The 16,122-nt window shown below is 41.2% G+C and overlaps 1 protein-coding gene across 10 annotated transcripts in view; it reads left to right on the forward strand.

Annotated features, from left to right (window-relative positions):
• Nucleotides 1-16,122, forward strand: part of NEK7 (NIMA related kinase 7) — a 124,981-nt gene that overhangs the window by 79,974 nt on the left and 28,885 nt on the right. The gene's annotated exons all lie outside the window — the stretch shown is intronic.

The following is a 16,122-nucleotide window of genomic DNA, read 5'->3' on the forward strand; positions in this document are numbered from 1 at the left end:
GGATAGTCTTGGCTCAAGTGATCATGAGCTAATTCACTTCAAACTGAACGGAAGGATTAACAAAAATAAATCTGCAACTAGGGTTTTTGATTTTAAAAGGACTGACTTTCAAAAATTAAGGAAATTAGTTAGGGAAGTGGATTGGACTGAAGAATTTATAGATCTAAAGGTAGAGGAGGCCTGGGATTATTTTAAATCAAAGCTGCAGAAGCTGTCGGAAGCCTGCATCCCAATAAAGGGGAAAAAATTCACAGGCAGGAGTTGTAGACCAAGCTGGATGAGTCTGTAATCGAGTGACCAAAGAGATTGAAGTGTTCTCCAACTGGTTTTTGAATGTTATAATTCTTGATGTCTGATTTGTGTCCATTTATTCTTTTACGTAGAGACTGTCCAGTTTGACCAATGTACATGGCAGAGGGGCATTGCTGGCACATGATGGCATATATCACATTGGCAGATGTGCAGGTGAACGAGCCTCTGATAGTGTGGCTGATGTGATTAGGCCCTATGATGGTGTCCCCTGAATAGATATGTGGACACAGTTGGCAACGGGCTTTGTTGCAAGGATAGGTTCCTGGGTTAGTGGTTCTGTTGTGTGGTTGCTGGTGAGTATTTGCTGCAGGTTGGGGGGCTGTCTGTAAGCAAGGACTGGCCTGTGTCCCAAGATCTGTGAGAGTGATGGGTCATCCTTCAGGATAGTTTGTAGATCCCTGATGATGCGTTGGAGAGGTTTTAGTTGGGGGCTGAAGGTGACGGCTAGTGACGTTCTGTTATTTTCTTTGTTGGACCTGTCCTGTAGTAGGTGACTTCTGGGTACTCTTCTGGCTCTGTCAGTCTGTTTCTTCACTTCATCAGGTGGGTATTGTAGTTGTAAGAATGCTTGATAGAGATGTTGTAGGTGTTTGTCTCTGCCTGAGGGGTTGGAGCAAATGCGGTTGTATCGTAGAGCTTGGCTGTAGACAATGGATCGTGTGATGTGATCTGGGTGAAAGCTGGAGGCATGTAGGTAGGAATAGCAGTCAGTAGGTTTCTGGTATAGGGTGGTATTTATGTTACCATTGCTTATTAGCACCGTAGTGTCCAGGAAGTGGATCTCTTGTGTGGACTGGTCCACGCTGAGGTTGATGGTGGAATGGAAATAGTTGAAATCATTGTGGAATTCCTCAAGGGCTTCTTTACCATGGGTCCAGATGATGAAGATGTCATCAATGTAGCGCAAGTAGAGTAGGGGCATTAGGGGATGAGAGCTGAGGAAGCGTTGTTCTAAGTAAGACAGCTATATTTCTACTGTGCAAGATAAATTAAATATCTGTTGTGAAAAAATTGCTGTAAGAAAAAAATTAAAATCATTAAGATACTTACTAAGCCAATACTCACTTTAAAGCTATTTCATTTAAATTGTTGTAACACATTAAAAATGCAAACTTCAAATACATGTGTCAAACAGGCCATAAAAAGTAAATCACCATACATCATAAATAAACATCAAAGCATCCATTCTCAGTATAAAGCACAGATATGTTAGCAAGTCTCTTAAAATAGGAAAAATAATCCTGACTATATAAAAATATCACATATGCACTTTCTTACTTTAAAAAAAGACTTGTGTGTATGTTTTTCCAATTTTAAAATGCAATATCAGTTTTATAGATACTATTGAAAACCAGTATATCATCCATGTAAAATGAGGCAAATGTTTTAAAAGCTTATATAAGATGAACAAAATTAGGTTCCAGGTGAACTTGGAAGTCTCTCTCAGCGGGCTTTCTGCATTTGGAAAGAAATGAATTCTTTGCCCTTGAAAATTGAATTTTTCTGCTGAATAACTGAAATAATTCTAGTGACATATGTTTCCTCTCAGAAAATGTGCCCAAGTCCAAGTTATCATCTGGACATTTGGTGGTATTTCCAGAGTTCCAGTTGTAATCCTATTCTGACCTTTTTTTCCAGTTCAAAATAATCAGTATAATATTGGGGTTTTAAATCTTAATTATAGTAGCTAATTAAGGATATTTATTTTTCTGTAGAAGTATTCTTGAATAAATTTGTAAGAGATTAGGGTATGAATAATTTCCTTTAGTCATAATATTTACATTTCTTTGTTTAGCATCATTAGACGTCAAAGATCCTTAGAATATAGTTCAACTTCATATTCTCAATTTATAATTTTCTCCAAGACTTCAGATTTTCTCCATTTTTAAATTTGAAGGTCTACTGTAAATAAAAGCCTTGAAAATTACTGTGAATTTTGCTGGTCTCTACCTGACCTGATAAAACAATAAACGTACAAGCCATGCCAACAGTCCTAAGAGTTGTGAGTCTTTGGATTATGGTATACTATGCTGCCCATGTTTTCTAGTTCAAAGTGATTGGGCACCAACCTCAAGTGATGTCTCGAAGAAATGTTAAAGACTTCAAAAAGTAGCATGCTTTTGTACAGTCTGTCTTAATATAGGGAGGGTTTTTTTATGAATAACGTATGTCCCCTTTTACTCTGAGCTTTTTGTGTCTAGTTATTTTTTTAAACAGTATTTGCCTCTTGAAAATATTATTAGGAGACTGTACCATAGGAGATATTAATTATAGAACAAAACTTAATATATTTTTATTAAGTTTTTTTATGAATGGAAAACATGGGGCTATGAACCACACAAGCCAATTTTTGACATAAAGATTCTTTAAGCTACTGGTAATATCCTTTTATGTGTTACTTTTTCCTTTTATAATAGAAAAATAATGCTCTCTGTCTTTAATTTTCATAGAAAGTATTTTTCTGAAATAGATATTTTTCATATTTCCGCTTGTATACTGAGTTGGCTTGTTTCCAAGTTCTCTTGGGTCTCAGCTGGCTTTTGAGTTCCTTATGCTCTGCTGACTTTCTTTGCACACTCTTATAGAAGCATTAAAGAAGTGTCTCTGCAAAACCTAGGCTGCCTTGTGCTTGTACTAGTTTGGAAGTTTCTCTCCGATTGGGGAAGGTGACTGGCTGGGACACCCGCTACCATTGCAGCCCAAGGAAGTAAACCTTTGTCTTAGGAAAGAGGTCTTAATGTGCTGGCCATTTATCCCCTTGCCCTCATGCACCATTATTGGACAGAGAAATCTAGTGGCAGTTCACTCCTCTTTGCTGCTACCACTCTTTCTGGGTGTCTTTCCACTGCAATATAAGCCCAGAGTCAGTAAAACTCAAGTTAGCAAGACCCTGGGTTTGTTAACCTAGGGCTTGAGCGTCTACACTCCTTTATAACCCCAGGTTAAGAACTGTTGAATCCTGGATCTCATCTTGGGACTCCAGAGTCTACACTGCAATATGTGGGCCCAAGTCTGACCACCCATATCCCAGACTTCCTAGTGCCTTCCCAAAATGTAATCACTCTAGCCCTTTGTGGTGCGGTGTGGGAAAACTTGACTGTCCAGAGGACAAAGGAAGTTATCCCATGGGTTTGTGGAATACTTTCGATCAACTCTTAAGAGCATAAGTCCAGTGGGGCTGCATCTACACTGCAAAGCAATAGGGATTGAACTGTGGGTCCCGGCTTGACTCAGGCTCAGACCTGCACTCGTGGTTTCTGGGACCCTGGGTTGGCACGGTTTGTGTGTAGATGGAAGGGGAGTTAGGCTTGAGCCTGAGTTCAAACTCTAGGCTTACCCAGAATGTCTATACTGCAGTGTATGTAAACCTGTAACCCAGTAAGTCCAGGATTCAAACTCAGGTTCAAGGCTTATCTTCTTTGTGTCTACAATATAATTGGGCTAACTCAGAGCTCAAACCCAGGGTCCCAGAACGCTGCAGGATTGTGGGGTCCAAGCTCGAGTCCAGCACCTATTGCTTTGCCTTGTAGCCACAGTCCCACTTGACTCAGGTCATGGGAGTCACCCAGAAGTATTGCACAGTTTCATTGGGCATCTTCTTTAGTTCTCTGTATCCCAACAATCTGCAATCCACTCTGTTGAAAACAAAAGCTGCCCCTCCCTTGGCAAACAGCACCAGCTCAGGTCAGCGTTAACCCATTCTGTTCTGATCACTGATCTGCAAGCACACTATCAGAAAGCCTCCTGGGTTTTCAATGAAGAGTGAACTGAGCAAGCCTTTTGCAAAGCGAGCTTCCTGATAATGTGCAGGGTGGGCCGTAATTTTTTCCCACAGTGCACCATGGGCTAGAGTGGCCACATTTTGGCGGATGGGGCACTAGGGACTCTGGAATATGGTTACTTTGACTTGGTTCTATGCACTTATTTTCAGTTCATGGTGTGTTTGGTTTTTAAGATAGAATCATAGACTTGACGGTCAGAAGGGACCATTATGATCGTCTAGTCTGATCTCCTGCACATTGCAGGCCACAGAATCTCACCCAACCACTCCTGTAACAAACCTCTAACCTATGTCTGAGCTATTGAAGTCCTCAAATCGTGGTTTAAAATTCCTTCCTGACCCCAAATGTGGTGATCAGCTGAACCCTGAGCATGTGGGCAAGACTCACCAGCCAGATTTGTGAAGTTTTGTCCCATGGCATGGACAATTTTTTTTAACTCTCCAGTGCTCACAGTGCTTTACGTTGTTTTCCACCTTGTATTTAGCTGTGACTCCCTGAGTACTTTTCCTGCACCTGAAGAAGAGCACCGCATAAATTCAAAACCTTGTCTCTCTTGCCAGTAAAGTTGGTTCAGCAAAATATATTACCTCATCTACCTTGTCACTCTAAAATCCTGAGACCCACACATGTACATCAAAACTGCAAACCTTAACTTGCTACATTTGCCTTGCTTCAGTTCTTCACGCAGCATTTGTTTCCTTTTACAATATAACTCACTTTTTTCCCTCCATCTTTTACATCATCTTCTCTTAGTGTAGTTTTTCCTATACTATTTATTAGTTCCCTCTTTATCCCCTATTGGTTTTTAATAATGTTTGTCCTTCCTTTCCTATATTCTGTCACTTGCCCTCCTTATTAATTCTCCATAGTATCTCTGTCTCCTCCAGTGTTCTCTCATTCGTCTTCACTTCAATTTTTTGCTCCTCTCTCCTATTCTCCCATCAGTCCTTCACTCCATGTATCCTCCGCCTATAGAGTCACATTTGAACTATTCCCCTTGCATGCCCACATGCTGCATGTCCCCTTATTCAGATGGTGATATATCTATATATATATAGAGAGAGAGACACACACACACACACAGTATAAGTTTTAAACAAACAGTTTAATACTGTACACAGCAGTGATGATTGTGAAGCTCTGGTGAGGTGGTGAAGTCAGAGGGTGGAAGAGGATGGGATATTTCCCAGGGAATGCCTTACTGCTAAATGATGAACTAGCACTTGGCTGAGCCCTCAAGTGTTAACACGTTGTTAATGTAGCCCTATTCTCTACAAGGCAGCACAAATGGAGGAAGAGGAGACAGCGAGACACACCCTGTGTGTGTGAGAGAGATGCACATTGCCCCTTTAAGCACGCTGACCGCACTCTAAGTACATTGCCTTTTTAAGTAGATCAATATGTTGAGACAGCAGCTGCTGCCATCAAGCTCCCTCTGTCTTGAGCCCTGTCGTATCCCCCCCCACTCTATGGAGATGGGGTAAGCGAGGGGCAGGAGGAGCAGGGGGGAGGGGGACACCCTGACATTAGCCCCCCCATTTCCCTCTTCCCCCAGCACAACAAGCAGGAGGCTCCTGGGAGCAGCTCCAAGGCAGAGGGCAGGAGAAGCACATGGCAGTGGGGGGAGGGACAACTGAACTGCAGGCAGGTGATAGCCTGCTAGGTGGCTGCCTCACAGGAAACTTAGGGGAGTGGGGAGCTGATGGGGGGCTGCCGGTCCACCCTGGTTCCAAGCCGCCGCCAGCTAGCTCCAACAGGCTCCTCTTTTTGCAAGCTGTGGACAAAGCAGGTGGCTGCCAAACAATGTTATAAGGTAGCATTGCGCAACTTTAAACGAGCATGTTCTCTAATTGATCGGCAGTGTAACAACAAAACAACATTAACCGGGATGACTTTAAGTGAGGAGGTACTGTAAGCCAAAACTAGTAAAACTGCCCGATGAAACAAGCTCATATTGTTTTACCCTCTTAATTTGAGTGAGTCCCAGGGAATGTCTATACTGCAGGGTTCAAACTCAGACTCGAGCCTAACCACCCTTCTATCTATACACAAATCACGCCAACCCAGTGCTTGGATGCAGGATCCCACAGAGTGGAGGGTCTGTGCCTGAGTCAAACCAGGACCTATGGTTAGGGTTACCACCTTTGAAATGCAAGCCCTGCTCCACACACACACACACACACACACACACACGAGGCAAGCCTGCTCCAACCCCCCAACCTCAAAGCAATTCCACAGCCCACAACCTTCAACAGCCACTTATAGTACCTAGAGAGGTAATACATATAGATAAGATTAGTTACATAATTTTCTTTCTTTGGTTGTGTTTCTCCAAGCTGCTTTTTTTATGTCTGTCTTCATTGAGATTATTTTCCCCCAAATTGCAGTGATTCTGTATTTTAACTATACACTTGAATGTGAACATTTTGGAATTTTATCATAGAGAAAATCAATTGCGTCTATTTCTTGTGATGATAAAGCAGATCTTTAGATCCCTGTTAACCCCCCCCCCCACCCCCGCATATTAAATTATTTTTCTGGCAAATGGCAGATCCATAAAAAAAAAAAACTGGCGAGGCTAGTCAAATACCAGCCAGGTGGTAACCCTACCCACAGTTCAAGTCCTGTTGCATTGCAGTGTAGATTCATTCCCACTGGACTTGTGCACTGGGAGTCCACCAAAAGTATTCCACAGTCCCACAAGCCAACTTCCTTTGTCCTCTGGACAGTCAAGTTTGGTGGACAGTCAAGTTTTCCCACACTACACCACAAAGGGCTAGATAGGTCACATTTTGGGAGGGCTCTTGTAGCGGGGCAAGTACCATGCTCTGGAGAGAAAGGGGTTAAAACCAGCTCTGGGAAAGGGCTGCCCCAAGGAGCCAATCAGGGGAAGGCAGGTAGCAGCCAGTCCAAGCCCAGTAGGGCTGATATACAGAGGGCTGTGAGCTAGGAGGTAGGTAGTCTCACTCTAGTCTTGGGGTGGGAAGGACTGGGCTTCCTGGAAACACAAGGTACCTTCAACAGAGCAGTGCTGGGGAAGGGGCAGGCTGAGCTGGGGAGCTCAAGCCTGGTGACCTCCCAGGCTGAGGCCTGACAGGAAGACCTAAGGAGGTACTGGGTCTGCAGGGAAAGGCAGCAGGTCCAATCCTCTAGCCAATGATGAGTGGCCTTTGCAGACTGCAGTTTGCCCCTGAGTAAAGGGCCTAGATGAGGACTGGCAGTGGGTCACTGAGGTGAGGTGGGCTCAGGGGAGTGGGTTCCCTGGGTGAGGGGCAGCCCCCCAAGGTAAAGGGCACTGTGGTCCAGGAGGGACTGCAGGGGGGCAGGTAAGGGCAGGGAGAAACTGGCCAGAAGAAGGCATTCCAGGGCTGAGAGAACTAATTCCCAGATTACCAGCAGGAGGCACCAGGCCGGTGAGTCAGCACCTTACTACAGTGTTAGAAAGTCAGGATATGGGTGGTTGGACTTGGGTCCACATAATGCACTGTAGACTCTGGAGTCCCAGGTTGAAACCCAGGGTTCAACAATTCCTAAACTGAGGTTATAAATGAATGTGCTCGCTCGCTCAAGCCCTAGGTTAATAAACCTGGGGTCTGCTAACTTGAGTTCTACTAATGCTGGTCTTGTATTGCAGTGGATAGCTATCAGGCAGTGAAAATGGGGGGTAGTAGGTGGGAGGCCATGGGCCAACTGTAGCTGGATAATGCAGCTGCAGCAGGCTGTGTTCCCGTTAGCCCTCCACCTCCCACCCTTGTGTTACCTGGAAGCATGACAGGCTTCTGAATGCTTCTCCATTCTCAGGGCTGTTAACTAGAGCAAGGTCAGGAGTATCCGCTTACCCTGTTAAAGGTAAAAAGAAAAGGAGTACTTGTGGCACCTTAGAGACTAACCAATTTATTTGAGCATAAGCTGTAGCTCAAGAAAGCTTATGCTCAAATAAATTGGTTAGTCTCTAAGGTGCCACAAGTACTCCTTTTCTTTTTGCGAATACAGATTAACACGGCTGCTACTCTGAAACCTATTAAAGGTGTGTATGCATGCTGAGGAGAAGGGAGTAGATTTTCCCTGCAGCCTTGGCTGTGTCTTTGTGGGGGAGAGAAGGAATCTGCCATCATCTATGTCCACCACTGCATCCAGTAACCATGAATAATCGTACTAGCACTTTGCTAAAACAATCAGTAGTTAAATAGTTTAGTGTCAATAGCCCAGATGTGTGGGTGTGGCAAAACATAACTCTTAAAATTATTGTTTAAACTTGCTTGCTTTTAGACTCAAAAAGGACAGCTGCTTCATTCCTCTTTAGGAGGTCATCTTTATATCTAGAAATGTTAGAAACTGTTTGGAATGAAACTTAATTTTGTCCAAACCTGTTGGGGGCATCTGTCCCCATCGCTGCCCCCAGATCCTAGAACTTTAATTCGCTTCCTGAATATCACCTTTAAGGAGTAGAAAAATAGTTCTTAATAGTTCAAAATGCTCTATGCAAAATAATTTGAGCAGAGAACTATTGCTTGCTCTTCTATAATGTTTATCACTTAGTGAAGTGAAAAAACTTCACTTTCAGTAGTAATTCTGTGCTGTATAACTAAACACTTTGAGAACGGGGAAGGAAGGTTTCTTGGATTTTTTATTAAGCTAAATATGATAGGGTTAGTGTGGGAGCCTGCTGTATTTACTGTACTTTGCCACTGGTTTTATTAAGGATCATCTATAATTTATAACAAAACTTTCCCTCCACTTGATGATGTACCAATTTCCTCAAGGGGGTTTATTGGAAAGAAAAGTTGTATGTAAACAAGAACTGTTGAACTTGGACATACTGCTATATATTTTAAGGAGCCTTGGCTCAGCTGAGTCTTTCTGCAGAGAGAACTAAAATGATGCAATGCTTTGAAATTTCACCTCCTTGGCTCTAAGATGAAACTTTCTATTTTCAATGGACGATATCCATCTCTAACATAAAAAGTTTTTGCTTTCAAGAGTGATTTAAAGCATCAGTGGAGCTGAGTGATTATGGACGGACTGATCTGCAGGGAAAGATAGTAAATGAGCCTGATACTGGAAAAGTGATTAGTCCAGTTGGAAAATCTACGGTAACTAAAATGAGGTTCAGTCAGAAACTTCCAGGAATCCTAGTTAAATTCAGAAAACTAAAGTGTGGCTGTCTCAAGGCTTTGAGAAGAAGAAAATGGAGTGGCCCTCATAGATTATATAGACTTTTGAAAGTAATGAAGAACCATGAGTCATTAGCAAGAGAAGTAGTGAGAGAAGAGTTAGTGCCAAATAGAAGAAAAAAAGGGGCATAAACTTTTTCCTTTTACTGAAGTATTTTTATACAGTATGCATATAGAAGAATCTGTATATGTTAAAAAGTGGAAAACATCAAAGCATTTTAAATAATTCTCTCTTATAATGGCAGGTTTCAGAGTAGCAGCCGTGTTAATCTGTATTCACAAAAAGAAAAGGAGTACTTGTGGCACCTTAGAGACTAACCAATTTATTTGAGCATAAGCTTTCGTGAGCTACAGATCACTTCATCCGATGTGGCTTGAGTACTCCTTTTCTTGTAGGACCGAAGTATTTCATATCAGAGGCACTCTCTCCTGACGTGGGGGAAAAACGTACTGTATTTCAGTAACTGAGTATACAAACAACTTTTACCGATGTTTCATGAAGTACAAAGAAATATATAATGTAATGATTTTTTTTGTTATGGAAATACCTCTATAAAAGTTAGTTTTAGATGCTGGAAAAATTACTAAAATGTAAGTAATTGAAAGAAAATTAATAGATACTTTGTCAAATCATGTATAATAAAGTAGCTGTTTCTCTTGTATATGTTCAGTTTATTAGCAACAGCAGATATTCTCAGGTGTCCAGTATATGCAGAAGAGTCTCTTTTGTTGTGTTAGTTGTAGCATTAGGTCAGTTGAGACTCTTTAAATGTTGAACTACAGTATGAGCAACCTTTGTTTTGTTTTGTTTAGCAAATACTGCTGAGATCCGCGCTGCTAGGAGAAGTGACTTTAGGTTTGGATGAAAATTCTGGTTTTTGTATTGGATAGGAAATCCAGGGATGTTGGTCGGAAAAACTGATTCCAATGCCAACGGTAGGCAATTTGAATTCCAGAACTGATGAGACCCAGGCAAATCTGTTAGAATGCCATCTCTCTGATAAAATATCAAAATTAGAATGTGGTACATGGTAATACAATAATATAATTTTTAAAAATACAGAAAACCTACAGTGGAGCATCTGCAGACAACGTGGGACTCTGATCTTAACACCCAGGTCTATAATACAAGGATTAATTTCTGATGACTCCCTCTCCCATGCCCTGCACACTAAAAATAGTGCCCAAATCGTGCCAGTTCTTCTTCCAAAACACTTCTAAAATCTTATTTTTCCTTTTTGGCCACACAGCCTTCTATCTCCTGTCTTGACTACTGCAATCTCTTCTTTTCCTCCCTGTTGCCCACATCATATTTACTCTCTTCTTTAGAAAACACATGTTGCTAAGATTTCCTTAGCTCATCAGTATTTCATCCCACTCTTTTTTTTAAAATCCTTCCTTTGGTTCTCCCTAGGTCTGCTCCCTTCCACTCTCTGTAGGAAAATGGAGAATGGTGGTACCAGGGTCCTTATCCCAGAATCACCTGTAGCTCTGCCTGGTGTTTTTCCAGTAGCAAGGCGGAACAGTCAAGTCTGGCAACTCTTCAGCAGGGGGAGCCTGCTGCCACAGCTAGTTTTTTGGTGCTGAAAAGGGCCCTATGACTGTTTCAGAAATTTGTGAAGCTGGGGTTGCGGCTACTGGAAAAAGGAAGTTGGATCATGAAGTCAGTTACTCAGAAGTTTGTGTTCTGGCCAGGAGTTTTTGCCTAGAGCAATTTGCATCTTTCAGTCCTGCAAAAAGTCCACTCTATCCCTTCAGGAATAAAGTCTAGGGAGATAAGGGGTTCAAGGGCAGAGCCCAGAGGCGCTCTCCCAAAGTGGGAACAGGTCGAGGTGAACTAGGGGGGACTAAGGGTCAAGAAAACCCAAGGAGGAGATAATGGAACAGGAGGGGAGTGAGAAGCTGGGAATGACCATGTCAAAAGTGGTAGGTAGATCAAGAAAGGTGAGTATAGAGAATAGGTCCTTAGACTTAGCCAGGAGAAGGCCAAGCCGAGTGCAGTTTCAGTGGAAACCTTATTGCAGGGACTCTAGAGATAATGGGGGGGGGAGGCAGGGAGGCAGCAGGAACACAGTGTCACAAATCTCATTTTCCTTTTTTATAGATTCATAAATATTAAGACTAGAAGTGACAGTCTTACATAAGACAGGTCAGAGAATTTCATCTAGTGACTCCTTCACTGAGCCCAATAAATTGTGGTTAAACTAAGTCATGTTTTGTTCAGAAAGATATCTGTCTCATTTTAAAGACTTCCGGTAATGCATAGTCTGCCACATTCCTTAAAACTTAACAACTGGCTAACTAACATCACAAAACTTAATTGTTAATGGGAATCTTCAGTGAGTGCAAGGTTTCTAATGGAACCTTGCAAGGGTCAGTTCTTGGTCTAGTGATATTTAATATTTTTATCAATGGCCTTAAAAGAAATAGAAATCCATTAATAAAGCTTGCAGACGACACAACTGATGGCAGTCAGGGTTTCTGTGAGGTGGGCATGTTTATTTCCAGCATTCATGGAATTGCTGTCAGACTGGAATGGCTGAATGCCACTTATCACTTGATCTGAAGGGCTTTGTAAGCCACTTCAAAACCCACCAGTCAATATTATTCACTGCCCTAGAACTTAATTAACACCAAGTTGGGATGATCAGTGATGTCTCCAACCCTTACAGAATATCAAATGCACTTACTTAAACATCTGAAAACCAGGAGATTGTTAGGGTACGCATCAGGTCTGCACAACAACCTTAACTCTGCCCCTGGGGGTGGCTAGATCCACAGGAGCTATACTGTAAGTGTGTTTCAGCTAGGCTGTCCTTTAATAAGCAGACATGAGGAATGACTAAATGATGCCACTTCATGTGGTGTGTTGTCCCACAGTATTCTCATTCATCTGCTTATACTCCAACTGTGCCTGATACAAGGATTACTTGCAGCCGATTGCCATAACTCACACTGTGATATGAAGAGAGTTACGTCTGCAGCCAAACGGGTCCTGAATCCCCCATTTCTGTGCTGAGTTATGTCATTTGTACAAGTAGAAGAGCATGATCTATTATTGCTGTGGGGATTTGAAACCGTCGTCGGATGTCCCAATCAAGTGTTCCCTCTTGGGCCCTCACTTGCCTAGACGCTTTGAGGGAACCCAGCCCATGGGTCCCCAGGTGCTTAAGTCTCCTGAGTGGAGCACAGCCATTATCCCAGTTTTTAGGGCCTGCCACACAGTCACTGGGCACAGACCCTCTGTCTGGCATCCCCTCCTGAGGCCTAGCCTGTATTCAGCGTTGACCTCTCAGACTTCCCTGTTTGCTTAAACATGCCCTCACCGAGAGCTCCAGTTGTGAGCCTGATGGTTTCCTGTTCCAACTCTCTCGGGAGACCTGTAGCAAGTTGTGAAGCATATAACACACATACATACTTTGCACCGACATCATTGCTCTTACTTAATCACATGCCACACGAGAGAGTAAAGGTCATTTAGAATACCACAAACATCCTGAACACAATGCTTTAGCCCCTCACTAGCTCACCATTCCCTTGGGGAACCATCTGTGTTCAGGAAGGTAGGCAGGGTACCCTGTCTCATCAGGCCCCCTACATGCTGGGTTGCTTTGCCTTCTTCTTGACCTGAAGAAAAATGATCCCAAAGAACAGAGCCAATAAAGTAGCTTTTGCCATTTTTATAACCTTCCAGTCCCTCAGTCAGATCATCACAGACAACCAGCATGAGACTTTGTAGCCCAGGCAACTTCTCCTGTGATCAATCAGTTCTGGTTGGGAGCCAATCTATTGTTAGCCGCTATTACATTATAGTAGTCTTGCATTTAAGTTAAATTACTCGCTGGTGTTAGACTTTGCTTTGTCCCTACCCCTGTTAGAATTTAATTCCAGCCTGGAGTTGGAAGGACAACTAGCCTCACGTGCAAAATGGATTTTTCACCTTGGTAAAGATACATACAGAGAGTTCATAACCTCGTACAGAATTCATAAATTATACTGGCAGATTCCCCAAAAGGTAGCAACAGTCCAATAGCATGTATGACCATACATTACAGGGTACAGGTAATATTCCAGAGGAAATCCTTAGGACAGAGGTCAAGGGATGGTAACATCTAACAACTTTGGAGTGATTTGTGCAGAATAGGTGCAGTGGTTGAGGATAGGCCAGGCATAGCAACCTGGTGTTCAAATTTGCCTTAATGAGGACATGCTCTGACAGTTTCTCCTGTTGTACTATTGTTCCATATCATCTGGAAGGAGACAGTGCTACAATGTCTGTCAGGGATGGGTTGAAAAGGGCAGAATTAAGGTTGTGAAACAGGGCTGGTTTTGTACCTTGACTAGGTATTTCATGCCTTTTGGAGATTTAAGTATAAGTGCATTTGTTTGCTTGTTTTTGTTTTTTCAAGCTAACATTCTGTAGGGGTACAAGGCATTCCCAGTCAACCTCAACTCTTATTTGTTGATGTTTTGGGGCAGTAAATTCCCTTTGATTTTTGAGGAGGAAGTGGTGGTGGTATGGAATGATTGGGAAAAAAAACTGGAAGTGGGCACAAGAAGACATCCTGAGAACACATTACTGCCACTTGGCTACCAGTTGTGCCCTCCATGTGGCCTCCATGCCCCTAATAAGTGCTGCTTGGATTCAATGGCTATACAGCATGTCACTTTGAGCTACCCAGTTACTTTGATATCAGGCTATCTGAAAACTCTCTGGTTTGCAACAAAGTCCAGTCCTGCAGTAAAAGCAAAAATTATTTTTTCTGTCTCAATCAATCCACACTGGGGTCCAACTTCTACACAGAATAACTTTTAAAATACTGCTTTCCCAAAGGGGCAGTGGGTGCGGACACAACCTGAAATCAATTCTGAGGTATTTTTCTTGTCCATGTCCTTTGTACCTTGGCATTTCCTTAGGAGATGGCCAACAGTGCCACCATCAGAACAATTGCATTTTCACATTATAGAGTGTTCAAAAAAAAAAAAAGGAAGAAGGACTAGAGGGAACACCAAACATTAAAACAGGGCTATTGTGCCTCTTCTTTTTCCTTAAATATGCTTAAAAAGATGCCATACAGTGTAAGATACACATAAGAAACTGGATAGTGTTTCATCAACACAGAATAGATGTGTGAAAAGGTAAAGCTGTGAGCAAAAGTTTTTCATTTTTGTTTTGTTTTTTTTCTCTCAGCAGAAACCAAAGCTCTTAATAAAACTGTTCCCTAAAAGCAAGCTATTTTTTGGAAATTGGTGTCTGTGAAATCAGTTTGCTTTAATATCGCAAGCTTTCATTCATTGTTTGTTTCTTGGTTCATGGCAGACCAAGGAAACATTAAAAATATGCCAGAAATTAAAAAAACAAGGTGATAACCCCTCAAAATATTATGAAGATTTATTTTAAAAGACTTGAAGTATTTTTAAGTGTAAGCAAGTGAAAATAACGTTTTGTTCCTTTATTAAATAAAATGCTTGCTTAAAGAACGGATAGATTTGTTTATGCCATCCTTTTCACATGAGTAATAAATCAAAGTTCACATTTATAACAACTTAATATTAGTGATGACCTCAGAAAGGAGTATGTTAATGTCATGCAAAAGTAACATACTTTAGTTAGGTCAGAATACCCCAAAAGCAATTCACTTTCACATATTTATATGAATGTGGAATGCTTGAATCATTGGAATTCTTAAGCTATTTCTTTAGAATTTTGTGTACAGTGTGCTACAACAGTGTAGCTGGCAAATGAATGAAATGTTAAAAGAAAATTATTTTTTTACAAACGTGCATTATACTTTTAAAGGGTTTTTTATGGATAAGATGCAAAAAAACTGCATACTTTGTTTTGTGAATTTTTCATGCTTGCTTGTACTTAAAGTTCAGTTTATTTAAGAACATTTTGAAGATTTTTTTTATTGTACATAGTTATAATTATGATAATTTTCAGAATTCATTTTGAATCAAGGAAGTATGCTTTCATGTACATATACTTACATAGTATTGTGTATTTGTTTATAAATGAAAAGAAACCTGGTCTCCATCTTCCCGTTGACATCAAACAATCCTCTGATATGCAAATTCAGCTCTGGGGAGAACAGATACACAGTGTTTGTTTGGATTGAATCCAAATCTGAATGAAAGTTATAGTTAAAGAACTGATTTTAAAGCATTGGCTCGTTTGAATAAAAACTTATATTGACATAGTCTTGAACTAAACTTACTATTTTTGGTGAAATTTTATGATTTCCTTTATTTCCAGTATATTTTGCTATTGCTCTTTTAATAATACCGGTCTCTCTGACATTATGTTGTTGCGTTAGGATGCAGCCTATCTACAGAGTCAGTTTTTCTGCCTTTTTTTTTAAAGACACTGAACAAAATATTGCTGCTTCCTTACAGCACTGATAACTGATCTGTACATGACCTTTCTGTCAAGTGTAATGCTGATACTATATGTATTTTATTGACATAATTTGTAAGGTTTTGTTTTTAATAGTAGAGGATCTGATTACTGTATGATTGTTAGGATCCCTTAAAAGATTTTTCTAATTTGCTTGCCCTTCTTATCAAACTAAGTATGTAATATATGTCTCAAGTATAGATAGACAAACAGCAGACTTCTGGGGAAGTTTTCATTTAAGCGTACCCACCTCTGGCAGCAAAGTTTTTAAAATTGTCAAACTTTCATGTTCTAGAATTGGCTATTATGGGTTCTCAATATGCAGTTATGGAGAACTCGGCAGCTATTTGCCATCCTTGAATACAGTATTTGAAAGAGATGAACATTGTTGAATTTTACCTGGTGTAGCCATTTAACTGCAAAAAAAGTTGAACAGGAGAGGCAAATTGACTGACTG

The sequence above is a fragment of the Lepidochelys kempii genome, chromosome 8 (genome assembly GCF_965140285.1).
Source record: "Lepidochelys kempii isolate rLepKem1 chromosome 8, rLepKem1.hap1, whole genome shotgun sequence".
Taxonomy (NCBI): Eukaryota; Metazoa; Chordata; order Testudines; family Cheloniidae; genus Lepidochelys; species Lepidochelys kempii.